The sequence below is a fragment of the Amblyomma mixtum genome, chromosome 7, assembly GCF_055824585.1.
Source record: "Amblyomma mixtum isolate Tamu chromosome 7, ASM5582458v1, whole genome shotgun sequence".
In the NCBI taxonomy this organism is placed as follows: domain Eukaryota; kingdom Metazoa; phylum Arthropoda; class Arachnida; order Ixodida; family Ixodidae; genus Amblyomma; species Amblyomma mixtum.
Genome location: NC_143018.1, coordinates 31,204,138 through 31,224,033, shown reverse-complemented (window position 1 = coordinate 31,224,033; position 19,896 = coordinate 31,204,138). Strand labels below are relative to the sequence as shown.

Below are 19,896 nucleotides of genomic sequence, written 5' to 3'. Positions count from 1 at the left end.
TGCATCCCGACTGTGGCTTCCTACGCTGTCCTGACTGAACACATACAGGAGCGTGGTACGAGGAACACACCGGTGACCCGCCACATGTCACCAGAGGAAATAGAAGGACTCTGGGTTTGTTAGTGCTCTGCGGGAAAGTGTTCTGTGCGCGCGCACTGTCCCTCCACTTTCTCTATCCCATTTACGGAGGGGTTCCCCTATTCGTAATCGCCCTGGTGTAGCCATCCGACCCATCTATACTAAATGCCTTTTCGACACGTCCACAGCAGCTTAATGTGCTCTTACTGTTTGTTTTTCCTACTCTGTCCCCCTTCGCCCTACCATCGTGGCAGGATCGTTTTCACCGTTCCTTCTTCACGCTTCTCCTTTTCACAAGACTCGGATGTTAAGCGAACACACGCGCTTCCGCTCATCTTCGTCGGCAACGACGGCCATCGTCGTAAGTGAACTAAAAGTGCGAATATTGTGTCGAAAACTACTTCAAATACCTGGGTTAAGCCATGTCTTGGCCGTAGTGTTGTTGACTGTGGCCAGGAATCCGGGAGTGAGCTGGATATAGTCTCCCGGGCGGCCACACGGCTTCACCTGATGTGTGAAAGGCTTGTCGTTCTGCTCCGTGGGCATGTCGACGCGCACGTCGCTGCTGTAGAAGCCACTCGACGGAAGTGCCCGGGTGCCATTTCTCTTCTGCCACGTCTTCGGAACCTCGATGGTGACGTGTTTGAAGTACACACGCCCACTGGTGGCCTTGTGGAGGAACTCGGTGGACGAGCGGAACAGCCCCTGTGCATTTTCATCACGCTCACGATCTATATTTATCGCGTCGCAATATATTAAATCTGAAACGGCCCGTGGTTGCTAATCAGTCACGCCACTAGAGTCTTTCCCTTTATAGTGGCGTGGCGTGCACCTTGTCTTTACGTATTCTTTATCTTTTCCTTGCTCCTTTTTTTTTTTATCCATCTGTCGCTTTCGTTGCTCCTCAGTTGCCTCACTTAGAATGCACATTACTTTGAAAAGTATTCTTGAGTGGCGCGATCTTCGGGAGGAAGAAAACAGATGGACTCAGCACACGTTGACAGGGTCGCACATCTGCTGTCGTGATATAGATGAACGGACGCTTGCTGTTCTCGTGAACGGGACCCCTAATTCTATCGCATTATTATTATTTTTCAGAAAAGAAACGAAACGCATCGCGGCAGGCTGCAAACACAGCATACCTAAATGAACTGAAACATACCCAAAGAAATCACTTGAATAATGCAGCGCTTAGTGATTAAAAAAAGCGCGCTTGAAATTCTACACGGAATTCGCCATAGAGCGCATCTCTAAGACAGAGAGAGAGAAAAGTGGTTGAGGAAGAGCAGGGATATTAACCAGAAGGGTGGTACGGTTTGCTGCTTTGCACAGAGGGAAAGAGATGAGGACGGCGCAAAAGGATAAGAGGAAGAAGATAAATGCTGTCCGTAGCAAGCACATGAAGCAGTGATACGCGCGCTGAAGGTCAGAGGCCACCACAGCTGTAGCCTGCGCACCAACTATGATGGCTGGCGGGCGCTGTGACCTGAGCAGGACACTTCGACCGTCCTTCTTCGCTTAAGACGCAGCGCAGATGTTCCTCCGTGCAGAAAGGCTGCTTGCCGTTGCGGTTGATAATATAGATGACAAAGTGATGTATCTGCACTCTTCGGAACGTTGAGGCTGGAGGAGCCAAGGACAGGACTGAACATATCAAGCACTTGCGGGCATTTTGTGCTGCTAGTCTGTGAAAGCTGGAAAGCATCACACGCATAGTGTGCATGAAACTATTCAGCTTTGCAATTACTTGCTCGTGTTCAACTTACACCGGTACCTCGGCTAGTGCTCGGCAAATAGAAGGCCTAACACACTGGGTGAGCTATGACTGGGCCTCTTCGATGATCCGCCTCTGGCTGCCTGCAGGCTAGCTTCGGTCTACCAGAGCGCGGCGCCAGGACCTCGATTTTCTCGAGCTCCTTCGCCCACTTCCGGTGGCTTCCCGGAACGCGTTCGTTTTTCTCCGGCTGGGCGGTTTCGGTCTGCCAGCGGGAGCCAGACTCGCCAGGACGATTTTGTGGTGGCAGCTCTCGGTCAACTAGCAGTCGACGGAGAGGTGGTATGGTTGCGGGAAGCTCATGCCGCCATTTTTATATGGACTAGAAGGACCGCGGTTCTTCATGCGATATTTTGCGGGATGCAGACGCTTAATTGTTTCGTCTAGGTCATGGTGCACGTCGTCTGTGTGGCCTGCAATGGCACCTTTTGCGGTAGTTCTCGCTGTTTATTCATGTTTTCCGCTCGGATGCGCGATTGAACTCCGATCGGCACAACCTCGCAAGCACAAATGTTCGCTTCATATTACGATCGCATACTTCTGATTCACATAATCTTTCGGCTGTTAATTTCGTGCGTCTGGCTGATATTGCGATGGTGCTTCAGGCCTTTCACGAGAGGAGCCGCAGATTCCAAGTCCTAGTGCGCGCTGTTACGGCTCGGGTAGCAGCATAGTTATTATAGCTCGAGTGGCAGCATCACACCGCTGCCACCAGTTGTTACGGCTCTGGTAGCAGCATCCCACCGCTGCCACCAGTCATCATAAGTCGGGTAGCGTGGCCAGTTGTTGTGATGCAGGGTAGCGTGTTGGGCCGGATAAGGGACGAGGATGGATGGAAGTCGACATTTGGGAACGAGAACACAAACAGGTTCACTGACACTTTGTAAAACTAAATTACATATGGTACAAAAGAACAAACGACCAAGAATTAAAAGTTCATAGTATCGACCGACTAGATGAGCCTTGTCGCCAAGGCCCAGAGCGTTCGTTCTCACTTAGGGCGCCGGTTAAATACCTTAAGGCTCCGCCCCTTCATCAGGCGGCGGCCACTTCGCCACGACGCACAGATCGGCACAGCACAGCACAGCAAACGGAGGCACCTCTTGCAGAGTCCACGCGTGGGAACTGGCGAGGAGGAAGTGCAAGTCTACAGCTCTTTCGTACTGCGGTGCAACATTACTGTCAGCAGCTCGTGTCTATCGAACACAGGTGTGGCGTGCTTGCGCCGCGGCCGCAACTGCGCTGGCTCCCTCCGATTCGTACCGGTTCCTCGCAGACGCGGTTAATCCTTTCTTCCCCAGTCGTCGGTTCATCTTAGTCGTTTCTTGCGGGGAACCGAATGGGCGCCGAGCCGCGCGTGGGAAAAACTCCGCAAGCGACTTCCCAGCCAACCATCCTTTCTTTTTTTTGGCGGGGTCATCGTGGGGTCAAACGACCCGTCGAAACTGCCGCTACTGTTGCCGCTACCATGATCATCTCGGTCGATAGAATCTGCGCCTTAATATCTATTCGGCTGGTTTATATCCCGGTTATGAGAGCGCTCAGACGGGCGCATACATGCATGCGCTGAACGTGTTTTAAGAGGTGTGTTATATTAGAGCGCGATGTGGTCTTCACTGCGTTCGGCGCAGTGCAGAGGCGGATATGCTTCGAGAAACGCTTGACTGAAACATGTCCTTTATTAAAAGAACTCACGAACACATTGCTCGGGGCATCCCTGCGGGCATATATGTGTCCACACAGTTAATTACGGCAGCCGATCGAGGCGAGTGCTTATTCAGTCGTCGCCAACTCTTGTACAGCTTGATCTTGGCTTCATCTACATATGCTTAAAATATCTGAGAGGTACTTTAGGCATACATCTCCTCGCGTATGGCTCATTAGAGAGATAAGACAAATCTCCGAGTGCTCATGATGCAAGCACACGCCGTACGTGAGGCGCCGACATGCTGGGCTTGATTGTGGCGCCTTTCATTCCAGTGCCAGTTCGATGCGGTAAAGCTGTAGAATTAGAGATACGATACGCAGCCAGCTTTGTACAGTACACCCGCTTGTCCTAGATGAACGTTCAACAAGCTGATATACGCTTTTGTCGAGATTATGCGCGCATTCCTTTTCCACAGCAAAAGCCGGCGGCCGACAGGCTGCAGTTGAACTGAACGTATCCCGATTGTTTTCTGAATACAGCTTACATGAACCAGTTCTCGAGCGTAGCAATCGCAACGACCACAGCAGACTCATGCAAGGTCGATCGTCAGCGGCCATGCCAGTCATACTTACTGCGCAGAAAACAAACACGCGAAAATGCGAGAGTACGGCGGGTCGTTTGATAAGCAACGCACGGGAGTTTTCCCCTCCGATGTGGTTTGGACTGACACATGTCAGATTGCAATTGCTCATCGCATACTTTTGAGGATTTCTCGAAGCTTACACAACACACTGTGCACCGAAGGCACACGCTCGCATTTTCTTTGCCGGTTTATACTGGTGCGAGCACGATCAGCTCTTTCTTCTGCAGTCAGCGGCAGCCCTGAATAACTTCAGTTCGCTGCTTTCGATCCCAAGCAGCCTATTTCTGCCGTACGCGTGCGTAGCAATGAGAGAGAGCCGAACGCACAGCCACCGGGCTACGGGGAGCATCTGGCCTCCGTATTCCGCTTCTTGCTTGCCGCCGTGATTGGTTCCGGTGGCCGCCAGCCCGTGTGAATATGATGCGTTTTCCTAACAGAGGCGAACTTTGTTGCAGCCAGTGGGCTGCCCGAGCGCATTAAATCGAAGAGGCCCATTGCTCCGTCACAGAGGGTGTGCACTACTTCGGGAGTGATAGCCACGTGACTTGCCGGTTCCACCCTTGGTCAGGAGTTGGTCCTTGTGCTTCTTAGCGATTGGCTCCGGATTTTGGGGGGCGCAATACCTGCTTGGTCACTGCTGGTCTCTGTAGCTTGAGCAGAGATGGCGAAGGCCCGTCTATGACCACTGTTCTTGCATTGCCAGTCATATGGGTCCCGTTTTTTACACTGGTATGCTGAGGGCGAGGACAAGTTGCAGAAATCATGAACCATCCTTCCCAACGGCCACAGCAGTCCTAGAAGACATCTGACGAGGGGGACAATGTCGTCGGACCCTAGCAGCGGCACATCTGTGTGTGGAACCGCCTCGTCTTATTCGTTCATCTCCCGTTCCTTTCTCAGGCAAGGACAATCATTTGAGGCCACTTCATGAGCGCCGCGGCAATTGGCAAACTTTAGGACTCTTTAGACGCAAGCGTCCCCGCTGTGTGGATGAGAACAGCATGGGCACATGATGGAGAAATTTCGTATACTACTCTCGTGTCCAATTTTCATGCATTTCCGGAATTGGAGATCCTTCGGAACGAAAGGCGTAACCACGTGCCGGAAGTGCCTTGGTTAACGTGACACTTATTCTAATCGGTCTTTAAACCCATGCTAAAAACAATGCGCCGTGAAAAAACGTTCCGAAGTGTCGCGGGGGGAAAGGAGGAGGAAAAGCTGCTTACCTTGATGTTGTCAATGATGGACTCGTCCGGAGGAACATTGTCGCTGATGGATACCCACAGTTCCTTGTAGCCTCCATCTGAGTTGTCGATGTCGACTGACGCCGCTGTGGTTAACAGAAGCAGCAGAACGTGCGTAAAACCGAACATCCCGCCCACTTTCACGTCGCCCTCAGTGCACCTGCGAAGTATAAAAAAGAAATATTTAAGAGCGTAACAACCACAGCTGTTGTGTTGAAACTGTGTAGCAATGATCTGAGAATGGAGAGAGATAGAGAGTGTCCTGTAATTTGGCTTTTATTCCAGACAAGTGGGCAAAATGATGGCCTTTTTGCGCTCGGTACCAGCACTGGTGCACTGTAGGCAAGAAGAGATGGCGCCTTTCCTCTGGTGCTGCTCATCGCTTCCAAGACAACACTTGCAACGAAGCTAAGAATGAAACTTTTCACTGACGAAAGTCTGAAGGCCCCCGGCGGTGTGTATTCTTTCCACTCTCACAATTCACGCAATTATCGATCACTGAGGATTACCTTCGTAGAACTGCTATTTCTGTACGAACTAAGTGTGAGTGATTGGGCCGCAAAATTTCCTTACCGGTGCCTTACTTTGCAGAAGAGAAGGCAAATTGCTTTCGGAAAAGAAGCCGTCGGATGAACAGACTTTAAATTATAGGCTCCCGCCGTTTGGATTAAAGACTGTCTAACAGAAAATATTTCCTAGATTCAAATCCGTGTGAAAGCACGGATTCTGTCTTGTTGTCCTCAAGGAGATAATAGAGGATACCCATGGCGGTCGATTGGCCAAAGGCACAAACGGGGACTGAAAGACGCTCAGAAGTTGTTAAAAAAAAGGAATGCAGTTTTGGTTATTTACAATAAGGACTAATCGAAAACTGTGAGATCGGTGACTGAAAATGGTAACTGAGCAATGCTTGCAGTGTTGAAAAACTTTTGGTTACAGATCAATTTTTGAACAGAAGTAGCCATAAGAGAGAATTTGGAAAGCTTCTAGCACGTCACCCATATTGTGTCTCAAAGGGAACTCTGTATGGCGGAGAGCACATTCCTCTTGCTGATCCGAAGGATTGAAGCACCAATTAAGAGGCAGAACATCCTCCGCGGAGAAATTTACTCTAAGCTGTCGTAACGGGTGTTCCTGTAAGTGCCCTTGTACTTTCCGCATCCCGACTTCCTGCATCTTCTCTATCTGTGCTGCAATCTTTACTGCACCACAGGTAGAGAAGATGCGGGAAGTCGAGACAGAAGGCAAGCGCAGAGGCTGAAAATTCTCTCAATAACATATACCTACGGAACCTGGCAGCTCTAATATATGCGCAGGTTGGAAGGAAAGTCAAGACGGCCGCGTTGAAGACATGCCTTCGCCTAGGTATCAGCAACCTCACTTAAATTAATTCCTTTGTGCCCAGGCACCGAAACGCATTGCAATGAACACACGTGGGATGGCACCAAAAATTTGAGTATGCGGAGTGCTTGGGACTCCGCTGATGCGGTTACTGAGGAGGGCAGGGATAATGAATCCGTGATAATTGTGGCAGACGAGAATGAGCGGTTTTAGTTAGTCATTGACCGGACTACTCCTGAAATTCGGACAACTAAATGGGTGATAAATCGGCGGCCCCTCTTTCTTCCTTTCTTGTTTCACTCTTTCCTTTATCCCCTCTCCTACTGCTCGGTCCGGTTGTCCACCGACATATGTGCGGCAGTTACTCCGTCATTTTCTTCCCTCAAAAACTGATTTTCATTTCCATTTCAATAGGAACGAGGCAAGCATTCCTTGAGAAATCTCCAAGGGTGAGAAAGGAAGACAAACTTTGGGTATGAATGAAAACGTCACACATTTGAGCAAAGTTTTGGACAATTAAGGGCCGAAATTATGAGGGCTATGATGGATCGAATGCGCATTTTTAGGTAGATAACGCAATTATCCACAAATTTTGCAAGGCCCCGAATAAAGCGCAGCACCTCCTGATTCACGGGAAGAGAGCCAAGTTTATAGGCAAGAGCTCCGGACAACAAGGTAGAGCCGAATGGTAATGGTGCACGCAGATACATTCTATCAATCATCACAAGCGCAGTCGGACTCTTCAAACATCACTCGGACTCTTCAAGCCCTAATTTGCTCTAAATGGGCCCGCCAAGAAGGTATTTGATTGTCTTCACTAGAGGCATTACATGCTATCGATAAACATCATACATAACAACTGGATAAGAATGCCGGGAAACCGCTCAAGCACTTATATTGACGTTAAGGGAGAGATTAACGTCGCCTAAACATTGGTCCTCGGCATTAAGATAAGACTGTAAGGACTTGCAGTGAGAGTATATATCATTCTCGAAAAGCAAAGAGCAATACGCATTGCACATATTCTTAGGTTGTAACCTCAAGACTACTCAAAATACAGCTAAGTAAGACGTTCAAAAGAACAGGGAAAAGGACCTTAGGGCACTCCTCTCTTCTGCCGAAATTTTCCAGAAGAAACACCGCTCAGGAAGCAACACATTTCTCTGTCAGCCAAAAATCTAGAAATACATGCCAAAGACAGCTAAAAAGTCCAGCCACCTGCAACCTTTGCAGCAGCCTTCCCGTGCTCCACGCTGCCAAAAGCATTAGACGCATCTAGAGTAACAGGAGTGGCCCTATTGCTTTCGCAGGCGAGCTAACTGTATGCGGCTCACGAGGCTGGTATGAGCGCACAATATAGAGCATCGCCTACTGAAGCCCGCCTGAAAAGCATTCAACAATCGGCTATCTTAAATTATTGATATTATTCGGCTATGCGACACCCACTGAACTTTACCAGGTTCGAGGTTAAAATATATACTATTATATTTTCTAACAGCTTTTTCTTGCTTTTTAAACAAAGGGACAACCTTCGCTGGACGCCATTCATTTTAAATTCATTGCCCTCTAACACAGCAATTTATACGCGCCAGTAAATCGTGGGAAAACTTCAGAAAAATTTTAATCGTCAAAGTAGTGACGCCATCACAGTAGTGAGCCACAGGGGGAAAACACTTTTGCGAGAGCTCAATGAGTGTGATCTCCATGGAATCGTCCAATATGATGACAGTTCTCGGAGAAGAAGGAAGAAGAGCCATAAGGTGACGATCAAAGCCTCTGCCTGCCTCTTGTAAAGGCTGGTCAATTTTAGCCCTGCGTCTGAATTAGGGAGACGGCGTTCACTGTAGTCGTGGTAAGCTTCCTTTCGTTTAGGTAACTAACTAGTGTTTTCTGGTTACCTGGTCGAGACAGAAATTTGTAGTGTTGAGTACCGTATACCACATTTGCACAAGATGCTGTGCGTTTAAATCTAACCACAATGAACTCGCAGTCCATCGAGTTTTTGGGGCACTGATTGTGTAAACATTTCTTTCATGCTACCTTCCAGCGCCTGTACTCTTGAGTATACTCCGCATTCCACGGAAAGTAAGGCGATGTGCATTTATTTGCCTGAAGTAAAACTCAGATTTCTTTTCAGTTCAGTCCGAATATAAAGAAAGGCGTTTATCTTTGTCACCAGTCTCTGAATTAGAGAATGCTTGAACAGCGGATCTGAGGGAGCTTTTTTAGCATTTTGTAGTTTATGACGGTGCGCCAGTGCAATTCCTGAGTGATCAATAGGTAGGCAACCTGTAAACTGATCGGAAGGCGACCACTGTCGGAAGCACCGTGCACGGGCACCCAAGGAGAAACGTTACTCCAGGAGAAGAAGATGGTAGGTCTAATGCAGAGCAAGACGGGCCTCGGACAAGTTTGGGCTCACCTGGATTTGGGCAGGTGAGGTGATTGTCACAAGCCCAGTCCCACATTAGTGTACGATCGCAAACCGTTCTAAACACACACGGAACATGATTAGAGATGTAATCATCAAAAATTTAAAATTATCTCCTGCAAATACATAAAAACAAGAATAAAGGCCGAATGTCACGCACAGCTGTTGGAAAATGTACTATCGCGATCAGAAGTGCACAGGACGCTTGTGTGCGGGAAAATTTGTTTCCGCGCGGTCATGTAATCCAGTCACCTGATATCTGTCCAGATACAAGGGGACCTGCATGCTCGATCCTCTAGTGACCATGCACGTGACTGGGTAGCGAGGTAGTACACCAATAAACATTTTTTCCGAGATAACGGTTCCCGCATTGTTTTCATCACGATAGTACATTAGCGAGCGTGAGTCGCCTGCATACAGGAAGGTCCAGATCCACAGCTTGAATTTTTTATCGGCCCTCCATAAATGAAACGATGCATTTTCACGGCGCACGGTGTAAAAATGTTGAGAATACAAACAATAGGAGACGACCGCCTCTTGATGGACGGCAATGCCTCAAACAGCGATAATTTCTTAGATTGTACCTGGAATCTTTTGTGAGTGCAATTGAAACAGGAATTAGATTATTTGTTAAACAACCCAAGTAGCACACAACGGGGCCGCTAGTCGGTCCATATGTGCAAGCGAGGCTGGCGGAAAAGCTAAATCACATACTTCAGCCCCCTGTGAGGAATAAGTGGCCCAGCCCACAATGGGCTTGCCTATGTTGGTTCTACATCGGTCCCACATCGTTGTTGTTTGGCCTAACTCATGCCACATTCGTACATCTAGCCCACATCGGTGACTTGTCGGGTGCTAGAGGGCAGATGAAACATCAGCGTGGGCTCTATGCACGAAAAACCACTGCTAGCCCAACTAGGGCTACGCACTCCCAGCCGCTGTTGGTTTCCCGCAGGCCGAGACAGCGCTGGGAAACGGGCCCCCCTAACTGCTGCCCCGTCGGTCCCTCGTAACGTACATGAGGCCTCTGCTGGGTCAAAATGGGGCTGCCCACGTGTACCCGACGCAGGTCGCAAACAGCCCATGGTAGTGCTGGAAAATGGGGGCGCACGTGTTCTATCCATATCGGTCCCTGGAGCCGTACTTGAGGGTAGGTATAGGATAAATGTAGGCTCTGTGCGAAACAAAAAAAACCTCGTTAAGCCTAATTGGGTCTCCACACAAAAAAGCCGCTAGCATCTCACATGAGCCATGGTGGTGCCGGGAACCGGTCGTGATGAGGAAGTTAGAGCGCAAAAAAACAAAGCCAAAGTTGAGACGTGGAGTTAGCGCTTGTCCCGTCCACGTCTCTGCTTTGTCTTTGGTTTTTTTGCGCTCTAACTTCCTCATCACGACCGGTTCCCGGCACCACCATGGCTCATGTCAGATGCTAGCGGCTTTTTTGTGTGGAGACCCAATTAGGCTTAACGAGGTTTTTTTTTTGTTTCGCACAGAGCCTACATTTATCCTATACCTACCCTAAAGTACGGCTCCAGGGACCGATATGGATAGAACACGTGCGCCCCCATTTTCCAGCTCTACCATGGGCTGTTTGCGACCTGCGTCGGGTACACGTGGGCAGCCCCATTTTGACCCAGCAGAGGCCTCATGTACGTTACGAGGGACCGACGGGGAGAGGTGGAGTTAGCGCTTGTCCCGTCCACGTCTCTGCTTTGTCTTTGTTTTTTTGCGCTCTAACTTCCTCATCATGAACTACCAACAGGCCCAAATTACTACTCTGCTGAACCGGTCGTGCCCACAGGCTGCTCAAATCTGTCCTTCGTCGCGGTCCTTTGCCAGATGCAACACAAATGCGTGCGATATGCGAGAAAAATGCCGCAAGCCCGAAGGATGCAGCCGATTCATTGCCGCAGGCGTCCCTGCATCGGCTATTGCGAGGATTAAGGAAGCGTCATAGCTCCATTGTGATAAAGATGCATTTTTAAAGTCACAAGTTTGTATTATGTGCACTATAACTTTCTGATATTCGTAATTTGTAATATATTTCTCGGCATCATCACTCGATTACTTCAAAATACGTGCTTTGGCCTCTCGCATTCAACTAAACTGTACAGAATTATCAGACCGTGCCCGGGAATGGCTGTGGCTGTGGCCACTTACCAAGATGCATTGCACTACCTGACGATCTCCAAGCGTCGTTATAGGTCGGAACAAAACACGGGTTATTCGCGTAATGCCTAACTAAGGCGCACTGCCTCCAAAGACTGCATCACGGGCTAATTTTTGGCAGCTCACATAACACATGCACAGAAAAATGTGGTTGCTTGCCTAGGTCATGCTAGTATTGAAAAGAAACAGTGCATTATATTTTAGTTTGAGGGTACATTGGGGTCAGTTGGGGTTGGTTTTCCACTAAGATATTCATCGGACACTATAGGAATTATATGGGCTACCCCTTTACAAACCACATAGGCCCCATAGCAATTTCGGAGCGGCACATTAAAAAGTAGAGCTAACGTTCACCCTCTCGAGCTGCCCACATCTCACCAAAATATGGCAGATGAGGGAGCTTTGTGAACTACTGACATCAACAAATGCAGTCCGAATGTGGGCAGCCGCACAAGGCTTACCATCATCGGTCCCAGGTGGGACATATTGGAGCGTATTTGGGCAACCCTCAGGAAGGCGTCTTGGGCCAGCGTTGTAAACCCCTCAATAGTCCCACCTGGCGTCAAATGGGCTTACTATATAGGACCTACAGGGCGCTTCACATAATAACCCATTTTGTGCTTCATGGGGAAATAAATCTATTCAGGCGCAAAGCCTTGACAGGCAGTTCTCCTCTGCCCTGTCAGCGACCCTATTTTGCCGCCGCGAAGACCGCCATTTCCGAAATACTGCCTTTAGGTGCAGAGATGGGGTGATTCTTTTTGTCTTCATCAGAGAGAGACGAGCAACATCTAATCGGTATCCACTGCGCTTTCGAGCTCGCCCCTCGGCATCGAAGTCAACGCACTCAACATATGATACTACTGCCACACTGTGATTTTGAGACCTGGTTGGAGGAGTAGGCAGTGGCATTGTTAGCGCTTGACATAATGTTTTGGTAGCCGTGTGCACAGAGGATTGGGGAGGTGCAGCCAAAGCTGATGTGAATGCGCCACATATACGAGCAGTGGAGGCGTGCACCAAATTGGACGTCTGACTCACCATCCCCTGCATGATGAAAGCGGATAGAGGGCGATTCATGGAACTCGCATTGTTTTCCACCACCGCAACTATGGGTAGCGGCAAGGCGGAATCCAAAACAGTTTCATGCCGCGCTGGGAAACTTGTTTAGTCAGTTCCCTATTACTTACAGCTGCAAATGCTTCTTGTCTTGAACACCTCCGCGTGTTAATTAAATACTGCACTTGAAGATCTTCAGCCCACTTCGCCTAACCAGAAGAAGAACCTGCGGGTTTGTGGCTCTCTCCGCACGCACAGCATCCAGATCTTGATGTACAGGTATTGGCGCTATGGCTAAACACATAGCAAGCACGGCCCTGTAGGGGCCGAGATGTGAACTGATCAACGCGAAAGATCAATGCCAACAGTTTGGCTTCAGCTGGAAAAGTGGGCCCCGCCAACGCAGCTATATCCAATTCTCAATGGGTATCTTGGTCCCGCCCGCTTCGCGACTACATCGGAGCATGGCGGTTCAAAGTAAGTTTTTATAGCGCCTGAGATGCCCCCAGTTGTGGATGTACGACGAGGACTCACCCTTTTGAACGCGCCAGACGAGGAGATATAAACGCTCTCACCGTGTAATTCGCGAAGGAGGTGCACGTGTGTAAGCCTGCCACACATGCCTGGTCAGGCGGTCTGCAAACATTTCCGCCACTGCCGAAATTCCGGTCGTCTTGTGTTCATGTACTGCGGGGTGGGGAATTCCAGAGCAGCCTGCACCGCCGCGTGGTAATCTAGCGCGATTAAGCTCCCATCGTCGGGGACGAAAGCAACTGTGATGCCTTTTACTCCACCACGGAAGAAGCAGTCAAGTAGCAACTCATCAGGGGAGAGACAGGCCGATCAGGAGGACCTCCCCTGGCCAGCCGAACTTGTGGACATCCGCCCATGTTCACGCTTTCAGCCACCCCGTAAAGCAAGAACGCAAGAAACAAAGCACAAAATCAAGAGATAGCGCAGCACACCTGGTACTTAGCCGCAACCCACGAGGAGCCGATGTCACTGAGATGTTTCAGTCACCATGCATTCCAACCACAGGGAGACTGGCAACGGTTGAGCTCACTTCTTCTGCATCTTCCCTTCACCTGGCGGCAAAGGCAGACTGGCAGGAGCCCGGTCTATTTCGGATATGTGCTACGAAGGAGACGACGATGAGCGGGCAGTCCTCCCTGCCAGTTCCCTGCTTGTGGTGGAATGATGGGTGGGAGACAGCTCATTGACACAGAAAATTTGACCGGAAAAGCCTCTCTCATAACGACTTTCTGCGGAATTGGATAAATGATCAATTTTTCGCAGCTTCATTTAAAAGGACCATTGGTAAGGCGAAGGAGGAGTAGAATGCGAATTTCAAAAGTCATTTATCAATCCCAAATAACCGCAAAGCTTTGTACCGATTCATGGAACACAACCATAATTCGCCGCCCTCTCGTGTTATCGTCAGTGAGGTCAGCACCTCAGGATGCAAAAAAACAAATCGACCAGATACCATAAGGCTTTGCTTTGCCCTTTCAAGAGCGGTTGGTGATTCCATTCGTCCTGCACCTCCGCGCGCACACTTTATTGCGGTTACACCCTGTGAATTATTTTCCATAGTTACTGGCCTCAAACCTGCAGCTCCTAGATGCGATGGTGTCTCTATCGATATGTGGAAGTCTCTTGCGGAAGACTTTACCTGTGATGAATTGAATATTGTTTATGTGTTCCTTAAGGCAGCTTGGCTCCCACCTGAATGAAAAATAGCGAAAATAGTCTTACTTCTGAAACATCCTATGAAGGGTTTTGTAATCGATAACATTCAGCCGATTTCCCTCTTGTCTAATTTAATAAAACTTATTGAACGCATTCTTAACAGCCATCTTACAGACCCCGTTATTACCTTTCAAGCCTTGAGTGCGTCTCAGATAGGGTTTCCTCGTGGGTACTCGACCTGATAAGTGAGATAAATGCTGAATAAATTGGCTAGGGAAATTGCAGAATTGACTAGAGAAATAATGGATGCCTATCACATGCATGATTCCGGGAACACTTTCGTCAGTCGGATTTCGTAGTGCTGTCACAGAATGAACTCCATTTCCTCAAGGGTGCCCATCTAGATTGACAGCGCAATTTAGGACGCGTCCAGTGTTATCTTCATCTGGGCAGAGTGTTTTCTGTTGTTTTTGTTTTTGTCTTTTCCTTTTTCTTCGACACTTGCGCATTAGTTCTCGCCTTCTATGCCGGTTCCGTTTATGGATGATTTTTTCGAATATATATATGTACACTTCACTTCCCTTTCAGTTGAAGTCGGCGCTTCTTTTGTCGATTCTCCCCTTTTGTCCATGTTTCCTGCGTGATTCCGTGTTTCCTATTGAAGCTGACATCAAATTTTATGTGTATGCGGATGATATAGCATTATTTAATTTAGCTAGAGCTTTTCATTCACTGCACCAGCTATTGCAGGCGTACCTGGCTATGTTACATTTAATTCTCAACATGATCAAATGAAACAGTGGCATAGAATATTCTGCTAATCATTTTGCAAAAAAATTCAACGGGTTTATACCTACTCATCGAATTACTCTGGCCATTGATCTCACTCAGCCATTGATAAATGCCCTTCGTCTTGTTTCTATAACTAGTCTCCAGGCATGAAATTACGTCGACGTTTAGACCCCTGAAAAACAGTATCTCGTGTTATGCGGATGTTATATACAGAGATACAGTCAAGCGCGTCAGCTACCTTATTGCTACACCTTTAGAGCACATACGAGGTCTGTTAGAAAACTATCCGACTTTTTTTTTTTTTTGGCAAACACCTGATGGATATGAAACAAGCGCGCTTGCACCAGCCGACTTTGAACCTTCGTGCGCATGCGCGAATTTTTTCCGGCCTGCCGATAGCGTCAGTCGCTGGGACGCAGCGTTTGAGTGAGGCTGTGCGCAGTGCTCTCGTCGGTTTTTTATTCCAAGGAAAATGGCGGAGCGACAGGAGCAGCGCTACTGCAACAAATTTTGCCAGAAACTGGAAGACAGCCAAGTGGAAACCGTTCGGAATATTCAGTACGGCTTTCGGTGAAGATGCTATGAGCAGCACAAAAATTAAAAAGTGGTACAATTGGTTTAAAGATGGCCGCACATCGGTGGAGAGCGAGCCACGCTCCGGTCGGCCATCAACATGCCGAAATGACCAGGTCATTGCCGAAGTGAACGCTGTGGTGATGCGGGACCGTCGGGTGACCATCCGAGGAATTGCGGAAGAGATGGACATCAGCAATTTTTCTGCTCATCCATTATCACCGAAGATTTGGCCATGGAGAGAGTTACGGCGAAATTCGTGCCGAAGCTGCTCACGGTGGAGCAAAACCAGATTCGTGTTGAAGTCTCACAGGACGTGCTAAATTCCACAAACAGTGACGCCGACTTCATCAACACCATAATCACTGGTGACGAGTCTTGGGTGTACGGGTACGACCCGGAAACCAAATCCAAGTCGTCACAGTGGAAGCATTCCATGTCACCAAGACGAAAGAAGGCCTGCCAAGTGCGCAGCAATGTCAAAGTGATGCTGACAGCTTTCTTTGACTCCCTCTGTGTGGCACACCACGAGTACACACCCTACAGGGTAAAACAATGACCAAAGAGTACTACAGGAACATCCTCTATCGCCTACGTGGTGCTGTGCGGCGCAAGAGACCGGAGTTGAGGTCAATAGGAAACTGGCGCATCCATCACGACAATGCTCCTGCACATTCCTCGCACTTGATTCAGACTTTTTTGCGAAAAACCAGACTCCTGTAGTTCAACACACTACTTACTCTCCTGACATGGCCCCCTGCGACTTCTGGCTGTTTGCCAAAATCAAGAAGCCATTGAAAGGAGCGCCATTTCAGACAAGAGAGGACAATATGGCTGCAACGACAGCTGAGCTAAACTCCATTCCGAACGGAGATTTTTCGGAATACTTCCAACAATGGCAGCACCGCTGGGAGAAGTGTGTGGAGTCCCAAGGAGACTACTTTGAAGGTGATAAGGTTTCCAACGCTCCAGTTATGCCAGTTTTTTTTCTTCGGCCAAAGGTCGGATACTTTTCTAACAGACCTCGTATATGCCTTATGACGTATGGAAACAGCCACTTTCCCTTCGAAAATGCAGAGGTTGCTAAAGTAGCAGTCATATATCTTAGAAAAGAATACAGTCGAGCCCACTTATAACAGCCGCAGATATAACGAACGCTCGGTTAGTACGAACGAGGGCGGTGTTACCGTCAAAATATAATAATGGGGCAATGGCACAGTGTCTCACATAGAACGAACTGTTGTGGCCTCAACACGGGTTAGAGCGAACGCGAAGCTGTCGGGCCCCCGTAAAATAAAGTAAAAAAAGAAAAAACGCGCGTTGAAAAACGAAAACAAAAAAGCGCGCGCGCGCGGTGACGAAAGAGAAAGTGGCGCTGCCCGCATCGCTGTGATGCATCCACGTGATTTTTTGCTCCCTTGCCACCCCGCGCTGAGTGCATTGCGCCGTCGATTATTTCTGTGAGATGGCACTGCGTTGACATCGTTGCCGCATCCGTGCCTTTCCCATATCGGGGAGTTGAAGGCTGCCTCAACGCGCGAGCCCAAGGGCTTGACTTGCGCCTGGTGCGGTGGAGGACTGTACGCCGACCTCTTCAGGTGCTAAAAGGAAAGCTGTCGACATCGCAACGAAGATGGCCATTGTTAATGAACTTGCTCAAGGTGCAAAACACTGCGAACTGGTCAAGAAGTACGGACTGTCGAAATCGACAATTTCAACCATTGCTAAGGGCAAGGAAAGGATCCTTGGTGCTACCGTGAATGCCGAAATCTCCGTAAGGAGGTACACGAGACGAAGACACATGTGCAAAACACCTCGGATGCGCTGCTGGTTGATCGGCACATTTTCCAAATGTGGGAAGTGGGGCGTTCCGTGAAACGGCGCTGGAAACGCCAGGGTTTGAAGCGTAAACTTCACCTTCTCATCTCTGCAATGTCTCTAAGAGCGACTGACTAAGCCGCGCAGTTGACCAAGTCCAACACATCAAGCATGTGGCACTGTTTGCGCGGAACGTTCGGGACCAAGCGCATTTGGAACCATCTCAGGACACTGCTGGACCCCACCGCCCGTAAAACGCACTTACAAGGAAACACACATCGTCTTATTCACATCCAGACGCTTGCGGGTACACAAATCTCGTCCAACCTTAACCAGCGATACGTACCAGCTCCCGTTTTTCTAGATCCTCGCAAACCGTCCCCGCGGCCCTCGGTTACGAACGCGGACATAGACGCGGACATTACGGCCGCGCAAGTCCTACAGGCCCTTTCTCACATACAGCGAGGCACGGCGCCGGGGGACCGATCAAATTGCAATTAAGATGCTTTCAAACCTGGGTGATATGTCCCTCGTTTTCAATGAACACTGAGGGCCAGTTACGCTTGAGACTGCCTGGAAACACTCGCACATTAGTTTAATCCCAAACCTGGGCAAAGCCCAGAAGCTAGTGAACCTCACGCCCACCTCGAAGGCGAGCTGCGCAGGGAAATTTTTTGAGAAGGTTGTGCTCCACGGCCTGCAAACTGACATCGAATCTATGGGATTCTTTGCGCCGTCGCTTTCGGCCGAACCTTTCGGTGCCGGAAATCCTGCTACAGTTGAAAGAAACTGTTCGCGAAACGCGCGAAGTCTTGGGCAACACGCGAGCCACATTGGCATTAAATGTGCACAAGGCCTTCGACAACACCTTATACGAGTACATTCTCCAAACAGTTGCCGCTACCGGATATGGCACGCTACTCTGCAATTACATGAAGTCGTACTGCAGACCACACGGCACAATTTAGCGTCACAGCGGTGTCGAACCCATCCTTTTACCTCTCCAACCAAGGCACTCCAAAGGGAGCTGTAATATATCCTTTGCGTTTTAATGTTGCCATGGTGCCACTCGCGTGGATGCTGCCCGAGATTGCAGACCTGCATCAGGAACTCTACGCGGACGACATCACCCTCTGGATCACAAGAGGGTCCATCGGTGCGGCACAGGGCACCCTTCAATTCGCATGGCCTATTCAACCCATCAATTAGAACTACTTGTGATCCAGTAGAAACCACATGGTCCCCCTATAGAAGTCCCCGTCAGCTGCCAACCCGTTCCTACGGTACAGCTCCTCCGCGCGCTCGGATTACACTTGTAAGCAAAGGCGGATGACATATATATCTAACACCTCTTGGAAAAGCAGACAGCATAAACAGCCAACCTCATCAGCGTGACGCAAATCGCAATTGCACACTTGGGGAGGGTGACACGCTGTGCATGGTGAACGCATTTGTTGTCGGCCGCCTCAAATACCTCCTTCTTTACCACAACCTCACACTCAAGTAGTCAGGAGAGGCCAATATGATCAAACGGAACTTCAATAAAACTTTGGTTGGGCCTAGCTGGTACATGATGTTGTGAAGGTAGTGGTTCGTCCTTTGATTGCGCAACCTATACCTTCACATGATCAAACGGAGGCCAGTAAGGACCGCTTTGCGCATGCCCCGGTGAGCCTGCACGGGAAATGTTCTCCAACTCACAGTCCACGAGAACTTTTAGAGGCCCATCGGTCTAACCATCACAAGCGTCTGCGCGACCCACCTGACAGCCCCAGACTCCTACGACTGCTCGGATACCACATCCTGTGGAAACTCCGGACGCTGCAACGAGGCCCATTCCCGCTCTTATAATTGAACAACTACGACACCAGCCCCAGCCACGCAACATGAATCCGGATTTGCACACGGGCAGCAGACGAGCCCCGCCCAACACCTCACTCGCCGTATGGGAATAAGCAGGATGCTGTGTGCACGGACTGCGGCGTTCCACCCTGATCAGCCCAAAAGCACTCGCTAACCAGTGACATCACCTTACACAAAATGCAACGGGACCCCAATACACCCTACTGTCAAGTGTGTGCCTCAATAACCACACTTGTCCACACGTACTAGAACTGCCCAGGAGCCAACACGTGGCGCACAGTCTCGTTAAATACCCACGTGGGAGGCCTGGGTTGCCGACCTAGGCAAAACGGCCTCTTATTTGGCGCAACCTCCTGCAGCACCTGCTCACCGTCTTGGGGGAGGAACCTTAACTCCCGCTCCCACAAGAAGAAGGTTCCGGACATATGGGTCACCTAAATTAATATACTTTTCTCTCTCTATCGATAGTAGGATCGCCGCCGTTGCTTCGGCCTCTTCAGACCGACGACACACGCTACCGTTTCCTTCCAGCGCACTCGGGACCCAGGGTAAATAGAATGCTTCGTCCTAGCCCTACCTGTCGTCCACGCAGCCCTACACACCGACAATCTGCACCGATTCACGAACTGCACGCAGACGCTTTCTCTGTGACAACATCTGAAGGAAGCCCGCACTGGTGTTTGAATGCTCAATCGCTCCGCAACACTCCATGACAGTCACGTCTGGGCCTGGCCACGATGGTATGTTCGGTAATGTGCGCGTTCATGGGCACGC

At 49.4% G+C, this 19,896-nt stretch overlaps 1 pseudogene; it reads right to left on the bottom strand.

Annotated features, from left to right (window-relative positions):
- LOC149335548 (calcium-activated chloride channel regulator 1-like) overlaps nt 1–5,519 on the bottom strand; it is a 49,034-nt pseudogene extending 43,515 nt beyond the window's left edge.
- Nucleotides 5,520–19,896: the final 14,377 nt, after the last annotated feature.